Raw genomic sequence first — 18949 nt, 5'->3', positions numbered from 1 at the left:
TTCCAATGTATGTAGGTTCCAACTCTGTCATGTCTGTGAATATATTCCTTCTTAGCCAGGACTGGGCAGCTAGAGATAATATGATTTATTGTTTCTTGTCCATCTCCACATATTCTGCAGTTACTTGTAATATTTCTTTTCATTACATGTTTTTGGTAATTTCTGGTGGGGAGGCTTTGGTCTTGTGCTGCAATTAAAAATCCTTCTGTTTCTGCTTTGAGTCCTGAGCTTCTTAACCATTGCTGGGATTTTTCTTTGTCTATTTCTTTTGCGTTTAGTTTAGTCCAGTATTTACCATGAAGGGGCTTTTCTTGCCATCGTTTTATCATGGTACGTTGCTGTTCTATTTTTAGTTTGGATTTCATTTGTTTCATAGCTTTTGTTGTTTCTTCAGCTTCTTCTTCTTCTTCTTCATGTTTATTAGGTGGTATGATTTCTTGTTTGCATTTGTCAGCTTCCTTAAATACTGAGAACAGTTTTTTGTTTTGCTCGTGTTTTGCCGCTATTTGTATCAGTTTTCCTTCCTTCTGAAGTAGATATTTTTGCAGTCCTATGGTGGTTATTTTATAGTAGTTTTCCAGCTGTATAAGGCCTCTAACACCTTCTATACGTTGTATATATATTCTTTCTATGTCAGATTTTGGGTGATGCATTCTAGATCCTGTCATTATTTTTCTTGTTTTCCTATCTATTTTGGTCAGTTCATTTCGTGTCCAGTTAAGGATATTGTAGCTGTAACTTATAACTGGGACAGCTAAAGTGTTGATACCTATTATCTTGTTTTTAGTATTGAGCACTGTTTTTAGTATTGATCTAACTCGTCTATAATATTCTTTTTTTATTTTCTCTTTCATTTGTGTGTGTTGTGTCTTATCTAGTTCATGGATTCCTAAGTATTTGTAAGTTTGGCTTTGGTCTAATTCTTTTATTTCATTGGTTTTATCTAGTGTGATGTTGCTACTCTTAACTAGTTTTCCTCTTTTCATGGTTACTTTGGCGCATTTTTTAATCCAAATTTCATATCTATTTCTTTGGTAAATCCATGAACTGTCTTTAATAGTGTTTCCAGCTGTTTGTCATTTGCAGCGTATAGTTTTAGGTCATCCATATATAAAAGGTGGCTGATCATTTTGCCATAACATTTATATCCGCATCCAGTTCTATTTAGCATATCAGATAGAGGTGACAGTGCCAAGCAGAAAAGGAGTGGATAGAGCGTGTGTCCCTGGAATATTCCTCTTCTAATGGGGATGTCTTTGGTTTTCATGAGTCCCTCTTTTGTTTGGAGGTGTAGGACTGTTTGCCATTTATTCATAGAGTGCTCTATGAATTTTATGATTGTTGGTGCTACTTTGTTAATAGCTAGTGTTTCGAGGATCCATGTGTGGGGGATGCTATCAAACGCCTTTTTGTAGTCAATCCAGGCCATACTGAGGCCTTTCTTCTTTCTGTGGCTGTCTTCAGTTATGGCTTTATTAATCATTAGTTGATCTTTACAGCCATATGAGCCTTTGCGGCATCCTTTCTGCTCTTCTGGGAACAGTTTGTTTTCGTCCAGGTGCTTGTTCAACCTTTGCGATATCACTGCAGTAAATGCCTTGAACATAGTAGGGAGTCAGGTTATTGGTCTGTAGTTTTCTGGTTTTGCTGTCTCATTTGATTTGGGAATTAAGATGGTTTTCCCCTTCGTGAGCCATTCAGGCATTGTCTCTGGCTCTGCTAGTATGCTGTTAAAGTTTTCAGCCAGCTTTTTGTGCATTCCTGTTAGATATTTCAACCAGAAGTTGGGGATCTTGTCATGCCCAGGTGCCTTCCAGTTGCTTAGTCTTTGCAGTGCCTAGGTGACCTCTTCAGTTGTTATGGGGGTCCAAAGTTGTTCAGATGCTGAGTTTGTTATTTTGATACTCCTTTTATTTGGTTGTTCGTTCGCCGACCATGTTTCTCTCCAGAATTCTTCCAATTCTTCTGCCGTTGGTGCTGCAGTGACTTCTATTTTATTTTTGCCAAGTTCTTGGTAGAACTTTTTGGGGTTGGATATTATTATTATTATTATTATTATATATATATATATATATATATATAATATATATATATATATATATATATTATATAAAAGGGCTTAGTAAAATAAATTACTTTGCCGCATACTGAACTCATTAGAAATAGCAGCTAAAAAACTTTTTTAAAGCTATTTCTAATACTTAAAGAAAATCTCTCTCATATATAGTGTTTGCTTAATTCAACTCACAAAAGTTTGGGGGTAAGGACATCGAAAAATCAAATGCTAAGGTTAGCATTTGATTTTTCGATGTCCTTACCCCCAAACTTTTGTGAGTTGAATTAAGCAAACACTATATATGAGAGAGATTTTCTTTAAGTATTAGAAATAGCTTTAAAAAAGTTTTTTAGCTGCTATTTCTAATGAGTTCAGTATGCGGCAAAGTAATTTATTTTACTAAGCCCTTTTATATAATGTAATAATTTGAATTCGCCTTGAATGGTCCCTTTGCATACTGAACACTTGGTGAAATTGATTAATAATTAATTAATTTTGCCCTCAATTGTTGAAATATATATATATATATATATACATATTCATATATATATTGTATATTAGGAATTAGTTGCAGTGTACAAGAGAGAAGACTGCACTGGTTTGGTCATGTGATGCGGATGGATGCCATCAGTTCCATAAAGAAGTGTCAATCTCTCAAAGTAGACAGAACACGTGGAAGTGGGAGACCCAGGAAGACATGGAACAAAGTACTGAAGAACGACCTCAGGATGCTGAAACTTTCATGTAAGATGACAAAAGACCGAGATGCCTGGCACCTTGCTGTGCTCAAGAATACCCATGCCCTGCTGCAGAAGTGTTAAGACCGGCACCCCTGGTGGTGAGGATCGACCTGCAAGAGTTCTCTACTAGTGCCACATAAAAAGCTGTCATGACAGTACTACATAAATGTGCCCTTGTGGCACCAGATAATAGTGTCTGTGTGACACCATGTAAAATCGCCCATGTGGTGCCATGTAAAAGCACCCGGTACACTCTGCAAAGTGGTTGACAATAGGAAAGGCATCCAGCTATAGAAACCATACCAAATTAAACTGGAGTATGGTTCAGCTCCCCAGCTTGCCAGTTCAAACCGTCCAAACTATGCCAGCATAGACAATGGATATTAAATGATGATGACAATGGTAATATATGTATATGTATATGTATGTGTATATATATATATATATAATATATATATATATATATATATATATATATAAACTAGCTTAAGGTGACCCACTCTATGCGGGGGTAAGAGTGTGGTTCTTACTTTCTGCTGCTTCCTTTTTGTTTTTTATCACCTCATTCTCCCTCTTTGTTTCTCTCTCACTTTCTCACTCTCTTACTCTTCCTTTCTCTTGGACACTCCCTCGCTTTCTCTTACTCTCTATCTTTCTCTGTCTCTCTCTCTCCCATTTATAAACAACAAAAGATCTTGAGTAAGTTGAGAAAGAAAATATTTTGAAAGATCAATCGTAAATATCAGGCAGTGACAATAGAAAGATCTGCTTCAAGGCAAACAGCAAAACACTAACATTTAAAAAGGACAGACAAACTTGCGAGCTGAATAAAAGTAAAAAAAATATTGTAAACCAAAATTTGAAGGGATAGAATCTGAGGATAGTAGAGTCACCATGGCTGGCATTTCTTAATGACGACAGCAATGTAGTGGCAGTTTAATGGCTGGCATAAAATTTTGAACTTGATGTAAAAGAAAATTCCTAAACACCAAGTTTTGAACTGATTCTTTCTCACGACAGTAGACTCACCGTGGCAAGCATTCAAAACTTCTTCATCATGGATGGCAACACATTGACGATTAAAAGGCTGGCGCAAATTTTTTAGCTTGATGTAACAGAGAATTCCTAAGCACCTGCTCATGTAAATTTTAATCCCCTTCCAGCCCCATTTAGACCCCTTTTCACATTTTGGTTAATATAACCCAATTTCATTCGGGTCTGCTTGGGCCACATTTTATAAGATGAGGAATTTTGTCCTAGGAAAAAAATAGTTGCCATGCAAACTTGCCAGCACTTTTAATATAGGTGAGCATATTTTCACGTCAACCAACCACATAATGCACACATTATATATATATATATATATATATATATATACGCATTAAATTTATATATGTATATATATACGCATTATATATATGTGTGTGTGTGTGTACGCTATATATATACAAATGTATACAAATTATATATATATATATATTATATATATATATATATAATATATATATATATATACACACACACATATATATATAAATATAGATATATACACTTTGTATATATACATTATATATACATATTTATATATAGAACACACACACATATATAAATTAACCCAATAAATATCTGATTCATAATATTTGTTTTCATGATTGTGTAGTGGTGGTGGTGATAATAATTCTCTCTATGAAAGCAGACAGACCTAGAGTGAGAGAGAGAGAGGGGATGTGGGAAAAAGAGTGAAGGCGGCGGGGGAAAGATAGTAGATGCTGTCAAACGATGTTATAGAGAGAAAGTGAAAGGAATGGAGGAAAGAGAGAGAGAGACAGAGGAAGACAGGCAGATCAGAGAATGAGAGATGACTTGTGAAAGTGTGCGTTTTTTTTGCCCTAGTAACCACACCTTTAAGATAGGGATTTTTAACCTAGCCCACTCACATCCTCACCTCATTTTACATGTCCCTGTAAATTTTGGAGTCAATCCGACGAAATCTAGTACCCTTTAACACGTTTCAATGCCAAAACCAGACAAACAAACTTTTCGCATTTCAGAATTATAATATAGAGATAAAACCCCTATTAAGTAAATCAAACAGTGAAAAACATAAACCAAAACATAATAAAAATAATTAATATAATATACAAAATATATAAAATATAAAATTTAAAAATTTAAATTATTTAAATTTAAATTTAAAATTAAAATTATTAATTTATATTTATAATTTTTTTTCTAAATATATATAACAATCAAAAAGTATTAAAAAGTTTAATATAAGTATATATAAATTTTGACTAATGGGTATGTGTTGATTAGTGTGGTAATTTGTTGAGTAGTGCACTGGCACAGTTTCCTAACCAGACAGGCATATTACAACATGACAGCCAAAACATGGGATCTTTAGTGAGACACATCTTTATGTGTAGATGTATCTGATGAGACCCAGACAGCAAAACTGATGCAATGCAACATGTTGAAAGGAGTCCCACCCATAAAGGACAGTAGCAGAATGGGTCAAAATAACCATTGTACAAAATAAAGATTAATACCAAATTCATCTTCTCGTTACTAAAGCAATTATTATTATCATATATATATCGATACTATTATGCAAAAGTGTTGTAAGTCCAAAATGTTGCTTTTCCAGAAAACCAATAATAGGTTCACCATTCCATAGCAAAACTGTTGGACTATACTTTTACAATGTTTGATATCTTGGCATTTGAAGCAGCTGGAGATACAATTGTTTGACCAAAAGACCTGGCTATTGCAAACAAAAATAAATATTGAATAAAACATATTTAGCCAAATTTGGACACATGACAGTTTAACATAATAGCAACATTGGGTCATTCCATAAATAATGCAGTTTTCCAATTGCATGAGCTAAAAGTCACAGAGGGACAAGATAAACTACCTGCATCAACTTGTTATAAAAGCTGGTAGTAATTTTACCTTGTCCTTATTCTTAGTGCAAATTTTGAAGAGTGAATTTCGATTTTAACAGTTATCTTTTCAAAGCGATAATGGAAGTGACAAAGGAGCATATTTGGCATAGTTTGCTTTATGAATTCAATAAAGGCACAGTGCAACAGAAAATATGAGGAATATTAATGCATATATAGGGATCGGACAATATTCATAAGCCAGTGTCAACGGGGATGCCAGAAATTCTGGGCTAGGAACTACAGCCTAGAAGACGTGCTTCATTCTGGAAGATCTGTAGAGCTCAATGAGGACATCTGGAAACCCCGGGGGAACTAAATCCTATCGTAACAGTTGAGGAACGAACAGAAGATCTTGGATTTAGTCATTCAACTAGTTGTTTAAGTCAGCACCAGAAGACAAGTGACCATCATTTGTTTCAAGACAAAAGGTGTTCTCCCATCAGGATAATGCTCAGATGACATTCCAAACGCTAGAGTAGTTTGAATGGGAAAAGATGTCCCACCCACCATATTCACCAGACACTGCATCATCTGATTATCATTTATTCAGCAGTTTTCAAAATCATTTGGACAGAAATAATATGAATTCTGTAGACAAGGTCAAAACAGTACTAGAGGAGTATTTTTCATCACAGACAAGTGAATTTTAGTAAAGGAGCATTGCAAATCTACTAGATAGGTGGAAGAACATTATAGAAAATCAAGGAGAGTATATTTTAGATTAAAAAAGAACTTATCTTAATTTTGAAAATAAAAGAAGTATAAACAAACCATATTATCTATGGGATGACCCAATACACACACACAGACACACACACACACACATATATATATATATATATATATATATATATACACACAAACATATAAAATATCTGAAGTGTACAATATTATATAACCACCATAGCCAATCTTGCCAATCAGCTAAAGGTACAATTGAATGTTAGGTAACAATCCAATTATAAAACCCTATGCTCATCAGAGGTAGCCACTATAGGATGAAATATGGTGAATGCTCTCTATTGTTGGAGGTGAAAGGACACATTTGGTTTGTGGTTGCTGTGAAAAGACTATGAAACAAACCAAGTAGGGGATTTAGTTAAAAGTATAGTCCATTGGTACTGAGACATCATCACATGGCTGGTTATGCTGTAAGTCAGAAAGAGCCATAATGAAGTGTCTGTGGAAATTGTGTTCGTCTTTCAGGTTGGTGTTCTTGTGGGAGTGGCATATGTGTAGTGGTATAGTATGTATAACTTTTGTAGGGGGTCTAGGCATCCATTACTGTGTTTGCCAGTGCATTTTCTTTCTGTACTGGTTAAGGTCGTGGGGGCTTATGTGTGCATGCAGTGTATGTAGGGGTACAATTGATGGTGAGGCTTATATTGGAGTTGGTGGGAAATGGTCTGTTTGTTAGGTGTTTGCCATGTTGGAGTGTGTGTGTTTGTATGTGGGTGAATTTGTGAATGTTCTGGTCAAATTCTTAGTTAGAGTATTGGTGGAAAGTCGAGGCTGGGGGACTGATGACAGTAAGCATAATGGGACAGACAGATATGATAGGATGTACTTCCTTTCATGTGGGCAAGGATTAGACACTTCGTTTCTGTTATTCAGGGAAAAGCCTGGGTGTTGGGTGCTCTTTAAAATCCCTCTTTTCTCAGCCAGACATAAACTGCACTTCTTGCTGCTATTAAAGTATGGTTTACATTTCTCTTAGATCTATACTATATTTGGAGGCATTTTCTTTCAAACACCAAATGTGCTTGGCCAGGGTTGGGATGGTATGTCTCCGGGATGTTGAAAGAGGACTTATGATTGCAAAAGAGGGTTCTGAAGGGGCCTTTGGTTGCTCCTACATATTTTCAAATGTCTGGTTGCTCATTAGGTCCTTTGACTGTTACTTCTGCCTCATATATGACAGTCTCCGTGTTGCAGCAGCCATGCAGTGGCCATGTTGTGTTATACCTCTTTGAGCATCCTGCCTGTCTTGGGTGTGGGCCTAAAAAATCGTTTTTACACTAGGTGCACAGCTAGAGAAAATTCTTAGGGTATGCCTATTGAATATTTTGCTGAATCTACTTGTATGGGGGAAGTCTTTATCAACTAAGCCAAGAAAAATCTTACCTACTCAGGTTTTAACCTTTAAAGAGAAGGATTATTTGAGCCACAACACTTTCCACTGGCGCTTTCTCTTGGTGGGACTAAGTTCTGGCATGTAACTAATCCTATCCTTGAAACCACTGGCAGCCAGAACTTCACTGTAGTATCGGGTGGCAGCATAAAAAATCTCTTTCTTTGAAGATAGACTAGATATTCTTCTGCTGATGTCCTTTACCAGTTTCTTGAAAACGATGGCTGGATGACAAGAACCTGTGTTAATGTCTGATAGCTTCTTGTAAATTCCTAGAAGTCTCCCAGATGTATGTTGTATTCCAGTTCTTACAATCCCCCTCCATGCACTTTATGATGCAAACCACATTCTTTGGTCTTACAGTTAATACTGGGGCTAAAGATAAATACCACGCAGGTCATGCTGCAGCAAGTGGTCTTGTCAAAGGACCTGATTTCTCAACAAGCTCAAAATTAAGTTTGGTGTTCCTCAGAGCCTTCCTAACCCTCCTGACTAACTCCCTACATAGTATAGTCTCTACAAACATCATCCCTTGAAATGTATCTGTCTTGCACAACGTCTTCGTTCTGTTTCCTTTATCATAAATTCTCCATATTCTGTTACATTGTTTGCCCTGGTATCTAAAGCAGGTTCCACTGGCATCCTTACTTATATGATACATTTAGTATATATGTACATATATACTAAATTCTTTGAATGAATCAAGCACAGTATTGCATTTTGTTTTATTTCAAGATTTAGAGAATAAATCATGGAAATTATACCATTAATAATTTCATAACCAATATCATTCGGTATGCCTCTGTCTCGGCTTTCAGCTGTCACTTTAGTGATGAGAGTTCCCTGTGAAATAAAAATAACTGAAGTGATTGAATAGCAAAAATAATTCCAAAATGTATTAAAAGGTTATAATAATGGTTTCCTTTGAGTTTTTGTGAAGGTGCAAAATGTTACTAAGCAAAAAATCAAAATTTCTTAAATTGATACTTTTCCCATTATCCAAGCCATAAGCAAACAAAAAAGATGACAAACTCAACCTTATCATTTGGCCTGAAAGAAATAACAACCTAATAACCTTCAAATTTCACTCTAACATCTTACAAAAAATGGAAAGAGACATTAGATAAACTAGTCCAAGGGCACGGTTATTACCAACTCAAAAATATTTGGAGCACATTTGAACCAATAAGAAAGCTATTCATTCTGTTTTGTCATTGAGAAAATTTCTTGCTGTAGGCACTGCAAGATGAATTTGGTGTATTTACGCCATTTGTCTACAGTGAGAAATATTCTCCATCACAAAGTAGAGTGAAAGGCTTTTTTATGGGTTCGAATGTGTACCAAGTATATTTGAACTAATAATAACTTTGTATTTATACATATCATTACCTAGTGCTACCACCCTGTAAACCAGTCCAAGATACACTACTTCTGAAGTTAAGATAGAATGGTCATGCCTTTGCTTATAGGTCTGTTGAACTGGGGATGACTGGAGGCTAAACCAAAAAAGCATCATTAGCAATATATATGGGTTTCTTTTCAATAGAAATAAAGATCCTAGGCTTTAAAAAGAGGGAAGAAAAGGATATTTTCATTGATGTAAGTTTCATTCAAATCAATGGTAATGTGCTTGTGTTTTCCTCCGCAAGTGCATAGAGAGAGAACATTTTGAAATATTCCTGCACTATGGTAAAATAAGTGATTAACCACTACACCATATGCTCGTGGGCATATTGCATAGTGGTTAAGAGCGTGGGCCTTTAACCCCAAGATTCTGAGTTCGATTTCAGACAGTGACTTGAAGAAGAAGAAGAAGAAGAAGGAGGAGGAGGGAGGCGGGGGAGAAGAAGAAGAAGAAGAAGAAGAAGATTAAAAAATACTTTAGGAATGAGAACAAGATGATGACAAATATCCATCAAATGTAAATATGTTATGTTTACATTTGACAGAAGTTTTGATGGGAATATTCCACAAGTATTTCTTGAGTTGGTGTTTATGAATGTATTTCTTAGCAGAGGTATTTTCTAAGCTTATTTCAGGACAGTCTTTCATACTAATGGCATTGTAAATTGTTTTTGCAACATCATGTTGCATAGGGAGGTAGTTCTGTGATGACATTTTAAGACAGCTGCTAATCACATGCGAGATGTCTTCCACAGAAACATAACATAGCCTACACATGCAGTTGCACCTGGGGATTACAAGAGCATCACTGTCTCTCTTGTTCATCAGGTAGTTTGTGGCAATCTTCTGTTCCTGGATTGCAAATGCATAGCCTTCAAAGTGATGTGATGTAGTGGTCTTGTGTCCAAGAGTGGCTGCACTTCATGTCAATTCTACTGTCTTCTTCATACCCATGCATGGTCTTTTTTTTTCTATACTGAGTGCTTTCAACCCAGGTCTTCTCTGAGGTAAGAGAGCCCAGCTGTTTTGGGGCTGTATACGAGATCATCAGGGAGAGAGTGCTTCTTGAGCAGCTCACTGCCAATTCATACAATTTTGCTCACTTCACCTTTCAGCACCTCATTTATACATTTATTTTTGCTGCTGTTGTTCAACAGGTGGTACCTGAGTGAAACCACACAGCATTCGAAGGCTGTCTGAACAGATCTCAGGCCTCTACCTTCATTTCTTCTTCCACTCTTTCTGTGGAAGTTCCCAGTTGTTTGTATGTATGTATGTATGTATGTATATATGTATGTATGTATGTATGTATGTATGTATGTATGTATGTACGTATGTATGTCAGATTGCTCTTGGGCATTACTGGTAACATGTAACACAGTACAACCTATTGCATGATTGGGTCATCAGCAACTAAATTGGCAAACCCATCAAGCTTGCTTGGTGAGGGAGGCAATTGTTGGACACCCTGCAGGAGAAAAAAAAATGTGTATGTATGCATGTATGTATATGTGGGAACAGGGAATACCTGGGTTGGTGTCCAGGTACATGGTTGGCCCACTGGGAGGCCCCTCTGTTGTAACAGCATCTCTCTGGAGAGGGAAACTCAGAGAAAACCTGTGACACTGATAATATTCTATGATGTAGACTAGTTCTTATTTTCGAGTATATGTTGTCCATATTCAGAGAGTGGGATTGGATTTCTGAAAATCCTTTCCCCATTATAAAAATTATCCTGGACAGACATCACTTCAAAAAGTAAAACCTATCACAAAAATGACTGGTTGAAACCTTAAAAGACAATTATTCAAATGCCAAGTAGAAATTGTACTGATGTAAATGGCAATAAGGGCTCTGGAACATGTGATGGGGTCTGCTCTGGCAGATGTCCCATGGCACCACGGTGTGTGCCTGGTCATCATCATGTTACAGCAAGGAGAAGAGGGAGGAGGTTTAAACCACTAAACATTGGTTGTTGGAACATCCGCACATTGTTAGATGTTGAGTCAGCAGAAACACTTCCTCGAAAATGATCTGCAGTTATAGCCAAGTAGCTGGATAGATATAGCATAGATATTGTTGCCTTATCTGAAACACAACTGCTCAGTGAAGGTCAATATTCTGAATTCACAGGTGGTTAAACCTTTTGCTGGAGTGGAAGATCTGAGGGCTGCAAGGAAGAACCAGGCATTGCTTTTGCTGTTAGAACATCATGTATACTAAAATCGTGAAGCATGTTATGTAATAACAGGCTAATCAGATATGAGATAATAACAATTCAAATTAAATAACTCTGAAAAACGTTTTTGTGCATTCACAATAATATTACCCTCAGCAGTGCTAGTGTTGGTATATTCGTGAATAAGTCACTAACTGAAATAAGTAAATCTGTTGTTTAGGAAAATACTAATTACTTGTTTAAGAGTTGTACTGGATAAATTGCGAAAATAACACAAATAGTTCAAATACTAAGAAATAAACATACTCAATTTCATTTATACGAAAAAATCTACAAACATGAATGGGTTATTTCCCTTGGTTATATATAAGGCTACGTTTCAGGAGCAAATGGGTCATTTTCCTTAGATGTTTAAAAATAATATATTAGTTATATATAGTAGATATAAGAAAGCCTTCCAGGGGCCCTATTGTCGATATTTTTCAACAATCTAAGTATGTAACTAATTTTCCAGACTTGAGTTCTACTTACGTTTCAAGTTTCGTCAAAATCAATAAAATGATGTAGGAGGCGTTAGATAACAACGCCACAAACGAACACACCCACAGATTTCCATATATATAGTAGATATATATATGTATATATATATATCATATATATATTATATCATATATATATATATATATATATACATATATATTATATATATATATCATATATATATCATATATATATATATATAATATATATATATACATACACGCCAAGATATACATACTCACTCAAACATGTACCAACTATATGCACAATAACCACTTTCACATATATTGAATGGTAAACATAGATATATACACATGCACAGATATATACAGCACATATAGACATACATATGCATAAAGACATAAACACACACAGAAAATACCCAGGTATATATATATAAACATATATACATAGATATATGTAGACATGCACTCACACCCACACCCACATAAACTTATCTGTGTGTGTGTGTGTGTATGCACAGACATGGCTGTGTATGTGCATGTATGTATAGATATATAGGCACAAACATGGTGATGTGGCTAAGATGCATGCTTCCCAATCATGTGGTTTTGGGTCGAGTTCTATGTTGTGGCATCTAAGGCAAGTGTCTTCTACAGTTGTCAAAGGCTAACCAAAGCCTTGTGAGTGGATTTGGTAGATGGGAACTGAAAGAAGACCATTATATATACATACATATATATATATATATATATATATATATATAATATATATATATATATATATATATGACGTTTCTTCATGTGTGTGTATGTGTGTATGTGTATACCCTTGTCCTGACATCACATGAAGATTGTAAATGATCAACACCATCATACAAGCCATGTAGTTGTTTCCAGTCTTCGACAGAAATACATGTCTGGCCACAGGGAATATCACCTCACTTGGAAACAAGGTGAAGGTTGGTATCAGGAAGAGTATCTGGCTGTAAAAAAAAAAAATCTACCTCCATAAATTTCATCCAACTAATGCAAGCATGGAAATGTGAAGATCAAATGATGGTGTGGGCATGTATGCATAATATACAAACACGCAGAGATACATACAGAACAATTAAACATGAATTTATACATAAACATAGATAAACATGGACTGTGACTACTGAGGACATGCATGGGCTTGAAAGAAATGAAGCTAGTATGCTTCCTCGGATGTATAATGTCAGTGTCCATGTACAACAAAGTGTTGATGTCTTGTAAGTCATAAAAGTCATCAGATGTGATGTGCAAGAGAGACAACTGCACGGGTATGGTCATGTGATGTGCATGGACAAGTACAGCTGTGTAAAGAAGTGCTGATCTCTAACTGTAGATGGAATCTGTGGTAGAGGTAGACCAAAGAAGACATGGGACAAGGTAGTGAAGCACGAACTTCAAATGTTGGATCTCACAGAGGTAATGACTAGTGACTGAGATTCCTAGCAATATGCTGTGTTTGAGAAGAGCCATCAGACCAAGTGGAATCATAGTCGTGGAAAATACTGGTGTCACACAACTGGTACCTGTGCCAGCGACATATAAAAGCACTCACTAAACTCTCAGAGGTGTCAGTGTTAGGAAGGGCATCCAGCCGTAGAAACCATGCCAAATCAGACAGGATTCTGATGCAACACCTTAGATTATCAGCCCTGGTCAAACCATCCAACACATGCCAGCATGGACAACAGGCATTAAATGATAATCAGTTTTTGTAATTATTTCTCTCCAAAACAATAACAATAAAAACTGAACTGGAAATGTAATGTATTACCTTGTTTGAATTTTCTTGATTTTCTCAACACAACAGGAATGTATAAATGCTGGTGGCATATCTTGAACATCCTTAACTTGGATCCATACAGAAGCATTTGCTGTAAACATTTCATCCTGAAATTAAGTTTAAAATTATTTTACTTTATCTTCAATTCATTGTAAAATATAATTTATGTACACAGTATTACATTTCTATTTTTCCTAACATTCCTTTTAGTACGTTGCACATCCCAGGTGAGGAAAGAAAGGAAACTGATACAAATAGTGGTATGATAAACTGTACAACAGACCAGTATGAAAATATTAAGGTTATTAAAACAGTAATGTGTATGGATGTATTTATATATATATATACATATTATATACATATATATATATATATATATATATATATATATATATACATATATATATTATATATATATATATATATATATACATATATATATATATATATATATATATATATATATATATTATACATATATTTTTATACCTATACATATACACACTGTAAAGTTGCTGGTGTTAAGAAGGGTATCCAGCCATAGAAACCATAGTCCTATGGCTTGTCAGATCCTGTCAAACTATTCAACAAATGCTGGCATAAAAACTGGATGTTAAATGATGATAATTATATCCAGATACATCATCAAAGCAGTCTATCAAAGGGGAAATGTTATGGAAGAAACCTGAAAAGACCCACATGACAGAAGGTGAACTAATCTATAACAATAATTAAGAACTAATTGAAATGTCAGGTAGTATTTGACAAGTGTTAGTTTGATCGTGTTGGTTTAACAGTTGGTAGTTAACAGTGACTAGCAAGTATCACACCTACGCTCAAGTTTTACAGAGTGCATTCTGTGTTAACGAATATTTCTGCGATAGTTTAAGATAACCACAACTAACTATTTATTTTTATATTATCATTTCACACCAGATGTGTATAACCACATCATAACACATACACACACCACACACACACACACACACACCACACACACACACACACACACTCACACACACACATATATATATAATATATATATATATATCTTTATATATAAAAAACTGACAATGTGTGTCTGTCTGTCTGTGTGTTTCCCTAAAACTTGAGAACTACACAACCAATTTCATTCAAATTTTACACATGCCTTACTTAGGGTCCGGGGAGTGTCATCAGCAAAAGCATTTTGAACTTTTTGCCTAGGGCGAGCCTACAGCAATATCATATCTTCTCCACTACGATTCCCTAAAACTTGAGAACTACACAATCAATTCCATTCAAATTTTACACATGCCTTACTTAGGGTCCATGTAGTTTCATGGGCAAAAAAATGTTCAACTTCTTGACTAGAGCGAGCCCATAGTAATATCATATCTTCTCCACTATATCAGTATTACATGTTAAAAGTGAAACAAAATGTTTCTCTATTTTATGTCAGACACTTTCACTTTAACAATGAAAATAATAATACCAATTTAATATATGTAGTAAGTAATAATTAAAATCAAACTGAAGTATAATATAATCGTAACATAACAAAAGTAAAAATAGCAATTGGTATAAAATTGCATCAATGATTTGAACTTGAATAAGTGGTTTCACATGAATGGTAATAAATTAAAAATAAAATAGCGTGCAGAAATGGAATAGTCCAGATGGATAATAAAAAATTAAATTAAAGGAAAGACTATTGTCTATAAAGTATACAATGTAGAGAAAAAAGATTTTCACACCTGGCTCCAAGCTATACGTGTTGTTATCTGTGACTAGACAGTGAAACTTTGTTCTGTGTAAATTGATTATTATCGCGCGAGGCGTTTGCCTCCACGTGTGGAAACGTTCCGAAGAAGGTGAATTGACCCTCTAGTCATGGCGACTTACGCGGGGGTCACGGGAAAAAAAATAATGATTCATCGATAATCGTGAAGGATGTTTTCTTTGAGAAGAGTAAACTCAAAGAATATGAAAAGCTCTTCAAAAGGGAGGGTGATAGCGTGAAGCTAACCCCCCCCCGCGAAAGCAAAAGAGGACAAAGAAAACAAGACAGTGACATATAGAACCCAAGACAAAAATACGAAGAAACTGGCAAGAGTGGAGATAGCCGAAATCGAAAAATGTCTGGGAGACATAATGGGGAAATCAACCTACGTGAGTAGAGGCAAGAAATTTGGTACGGTGGAGGTGAGATGTGCAACGGAAGAAATTGCAGCCTCACTGGCTACCACTGTACTAAGAGCCGAACAATTTATAATGTGGCCCTCATACAAGGGAAGAAGAGGGGTCCGGGTTAAAATCCCGAATATACCCCCAGAAGTGAAAACAGAATGGCTGGCAACAGCTATTCTAGGAGCAGCAGAAGAGGAAGTGGAGGTGGAATCCTTTAAGGAGTCCAACGCGGTAAACTGGAGAGGATATGGGGTAGAACTGTGTTTGATGGCCACAAAAGAGGACATTGAAAGGTTCCCCTACAGAATAGAAATTGAAGATGAAAAAAACCCTCAGTGTAATTGTAGAGGGAAGAAAACCAAACTGTTACTTGTGCGGGACAAGGGGGCACATTAAAAAAGAATGCCCGTTATACGAATTCGTAGCGGAGTGCGAGCAGGAACTTGAAGAAAAGAAGAATACGGTAAATGAAAAAGAAAACATAGAAAAGGAAACAAAACAACAAGAGAAAGGAAATAATAAGTCAATGAAGGAAAAAGAAATAAAAGAAAAGAAAGAAATAGAACCAAAACAGAGTCAGGAAAAAAAAAGGAAAAAGAAACAACAGGAAAAAAACAAGAGAGAGATCAGAATCAAACGAAAAGAAAAGATGGCACACAAAAAGAAAAAGAAAAGGAACATAAAACACGAGAGAAAGAGAGAACAGACAAAGAACCAAAAAGACAAGAGAAAGAAGGAGAAAGAAAAGAAGGCAAAAAGAGAGAAAGAGAGAAACAAAGAGAGGAGAACAAGGAAGAAATAAGCCCGAAAAGAAAAATGAAGGAAAACGTAGGACGGAAACAAGATTACTGCTTCTACAAGTTAGTAACCTTCCATTTCTGCCCTGAAATGAAAGACTTGACATGTAATACGGAGGGACATATATGGGTCAACAGGATGACCGATCAGTGGCAGGAGACTGCTCTAATCCCCGAAGAAAGAGTCGCTGAGTTCCTCAGAGCTGCCGGAGAGAGTGTAACGTTTTACACGAGTGTTCGAGTGAGAGAGCGGCTGCCTGAGGGCTCAGTGATGGACTTTAGAGAATTGAAAGCTATCATGGAATATGTATAGAATTGTGAGAAGAGAGAGAAGAAAGAAGAGAAAAAAGAAAAATTGTGAAATATATGTGACGAAAATGTAACCTCTCGATTCCGGGGATCGAGTGGGCATTTACATCTCATTGTAAATATTCTTTCATATGTCATTTTTTACTTTTATTTTTTCCTTTTCTTGTCATTCGCTTTCTTATTTTAAGTTCCCCGATTGTATTGTCCCCTCTATGTTCGCCCCTTGTGGGTATAATAAAATCACCTGGCTCCAAGCTAATTGCATTTATTAGTAAGTTTATATATTTTGCTCTCATAGTATTATCTCTGTTTTCTATATTGTCTGTCTACCTGTTTTGTTTATTGTTGTTTAACTGAAGTCAGCCTTCGCGCGAGGACTTCGCGTTGGTGTTCCCCCCGTGGTGGGGAAAACTACAATTAATTTGGAATTCCAAAGGCTTGTTAAAGCCATTTGTTCAAGATGGAGTCCCCCCATCTCTTATTCGCCTGTGACGAGCGAGGACGAATACCCGGCGTTGTCGCCAGGAAAAAAAGAGGCGCTGTCGCCAAGGAAAAAAGAGGCGTTGTCGCCTGAAGAAAAAAGAGGCGGCGTCGCCCAAGAAAATAGAAAAACCAGTACCAGCATCAACTCCAGCGAAAAAATTCGCTGAAGTAGCTGGGAAAAAGATTAAAACAATAAATATTGGAAATCTGGAAAAATTTGCAGACAGTGTAAAGAAAGAGGGCACAGAGGTGACTGTGGTCACAAACATACAGAAACAAGACGATATAGAGAAGAAAAGAATTATATATAAAACCTACAACACAGCAACAAGAATGATACAGAAAATCGAGGAAAAAAAAATAGAGTTTTGTCTGAAACCGATAATGGACAAAATAACCTACATAAACAGAGGAAAAAGATACGGCACAGTGGAGGTGCGTTTTACCACTGAAGAGATGGCGAAAAAACTATCGATGGAGACGATCAAAGCAGAAAACATTGTTTTATTACCATTATATAGAGGAAAGCGGACGTCAAAAATCACAATGAACAACATACCGCCAGAAGCAGATGCAGAATGTCTGGTGGCAGCAGTGATGGTAGGCCTGGAGGAAAAAATAAACATCCTCCAGGCCACAGTGGAAGAAGAGGAGTTCTGGAAAGGACAAAAAATAGTGATAGCCATTCAGGCGGAGGCACAAACACTGGAAGAAATTCCAGAAACGGTAAAATCAGCGAAGATGAAAAAATAACAGTTTTCGTGGAGGGCAGGAAGCCGAGGTGCTTCGGCTGCGGCAAGAAGGGTCATGTAAGGGCGGAATGCCAACCCCACCCCAAACCGCTGGAAGCACCGAAGCCAAGAGAAAAAAAGAAGAAAATGTGTCACCAGAAGCAGCGTCGGACGGCCCAAAAGGGAAGACCGAAGGTGTGGAGGTGACGGTGACAGCAGAACCAGCGGCGGAGGAGAATAAGAGCGAGGATAAGATAAATGAGGAGGGGTGGAAAAAAATTACCGAAAAAAAAAAAACGGAAACCACCCCTCCCAGAATAATTTTAAAAGAAGAGAGAGACAATGGACTCATATATGGTCGTAAAGGCAGCAAATAGCAGACTAGGAAACGTGTTGGCTGCTATGGCCAAAGTGGAGAAAGTGGAAAAGAAAAATGACTTTGTAATCTACAGAATAGGCCGGAAGGATTACGGGCGGATAAAATCCGAATTCTTCCACGACGTAGGCCCACTTAGATTGGAGGTGACATCTCCACATATATTCGAGGGCCTACGTCAGACTCCCCCACGAGGCCCAGAAAAAAAGTTAGAAGAACAAGAGAAAACCGAACCACTGATATAAAGGTAAGTAATGGATTGCATTTATGTTGGTTGTTTGAATGTGCGCGGCCTGGGAGCAGGCTG

The 18949-nt window shown here is 36.4% G+C and overlaps 1 protein-coding gene and 1 long non-coding RNA gene across 2 annotated transcripts in view; both read right to left on the bottom strand.

Annotated features, from left to right (window-relative positions):
* Window positions 1-13779, bottom strand: part of LOC115229192 (cadherin-23-like) — a 46181-nt gene extending 32402 nt beyond the window's left edge. Inside the window, exons 1-2 of the mRNA XM_036499132.1 lie at window positions 13769-13779; window positions 8640-8718 (exon numbers count right to left, since the gene is read on the bottom strand). The gene's annotated coding sequence lies outside the window, so the exon portion shown is untranslated. The remainder of the gene's footprint in view (window positions 1-8639; window positions 8719-13768) is intronic.
* Window positions 13780-13782: 3 nt separating this feature from the next.
* LOC115229193 overlaps window positions 13783-18949 on the bottom strand; it is a 37419-nt gene continuing 32252 nt past the window's right edge. The window contains exon 4 of the long non-coding RNA XR_003883306.2: window positions 13783-13884. This is a non-coding gene — a long non-coding RNA (uncharacterized LOC115229193). The remainder of the gene's footprint in view (window positions 13885-18949) is intronic.

Source organism: Octopus sinensis, unplaced genomic scaffold, assembly GCF_006345805.1.
Source record: "Octopus sinensis unplaced genomic scaffold, ASM634580v1 Contig12074_ERROPOS162614+, whole genome shotgun sequence".
Lineage (NCBI taxonomy): Eukaryota > Metazoa > Mollusca > Cephalopoda > Octopoda > Octopodidae > Octopus > Octopus sinensis.
Note: the sequence above shows the minus strand (reverse complement) of the source record. Positions and strands in the feature narration are given on the sequence as shown.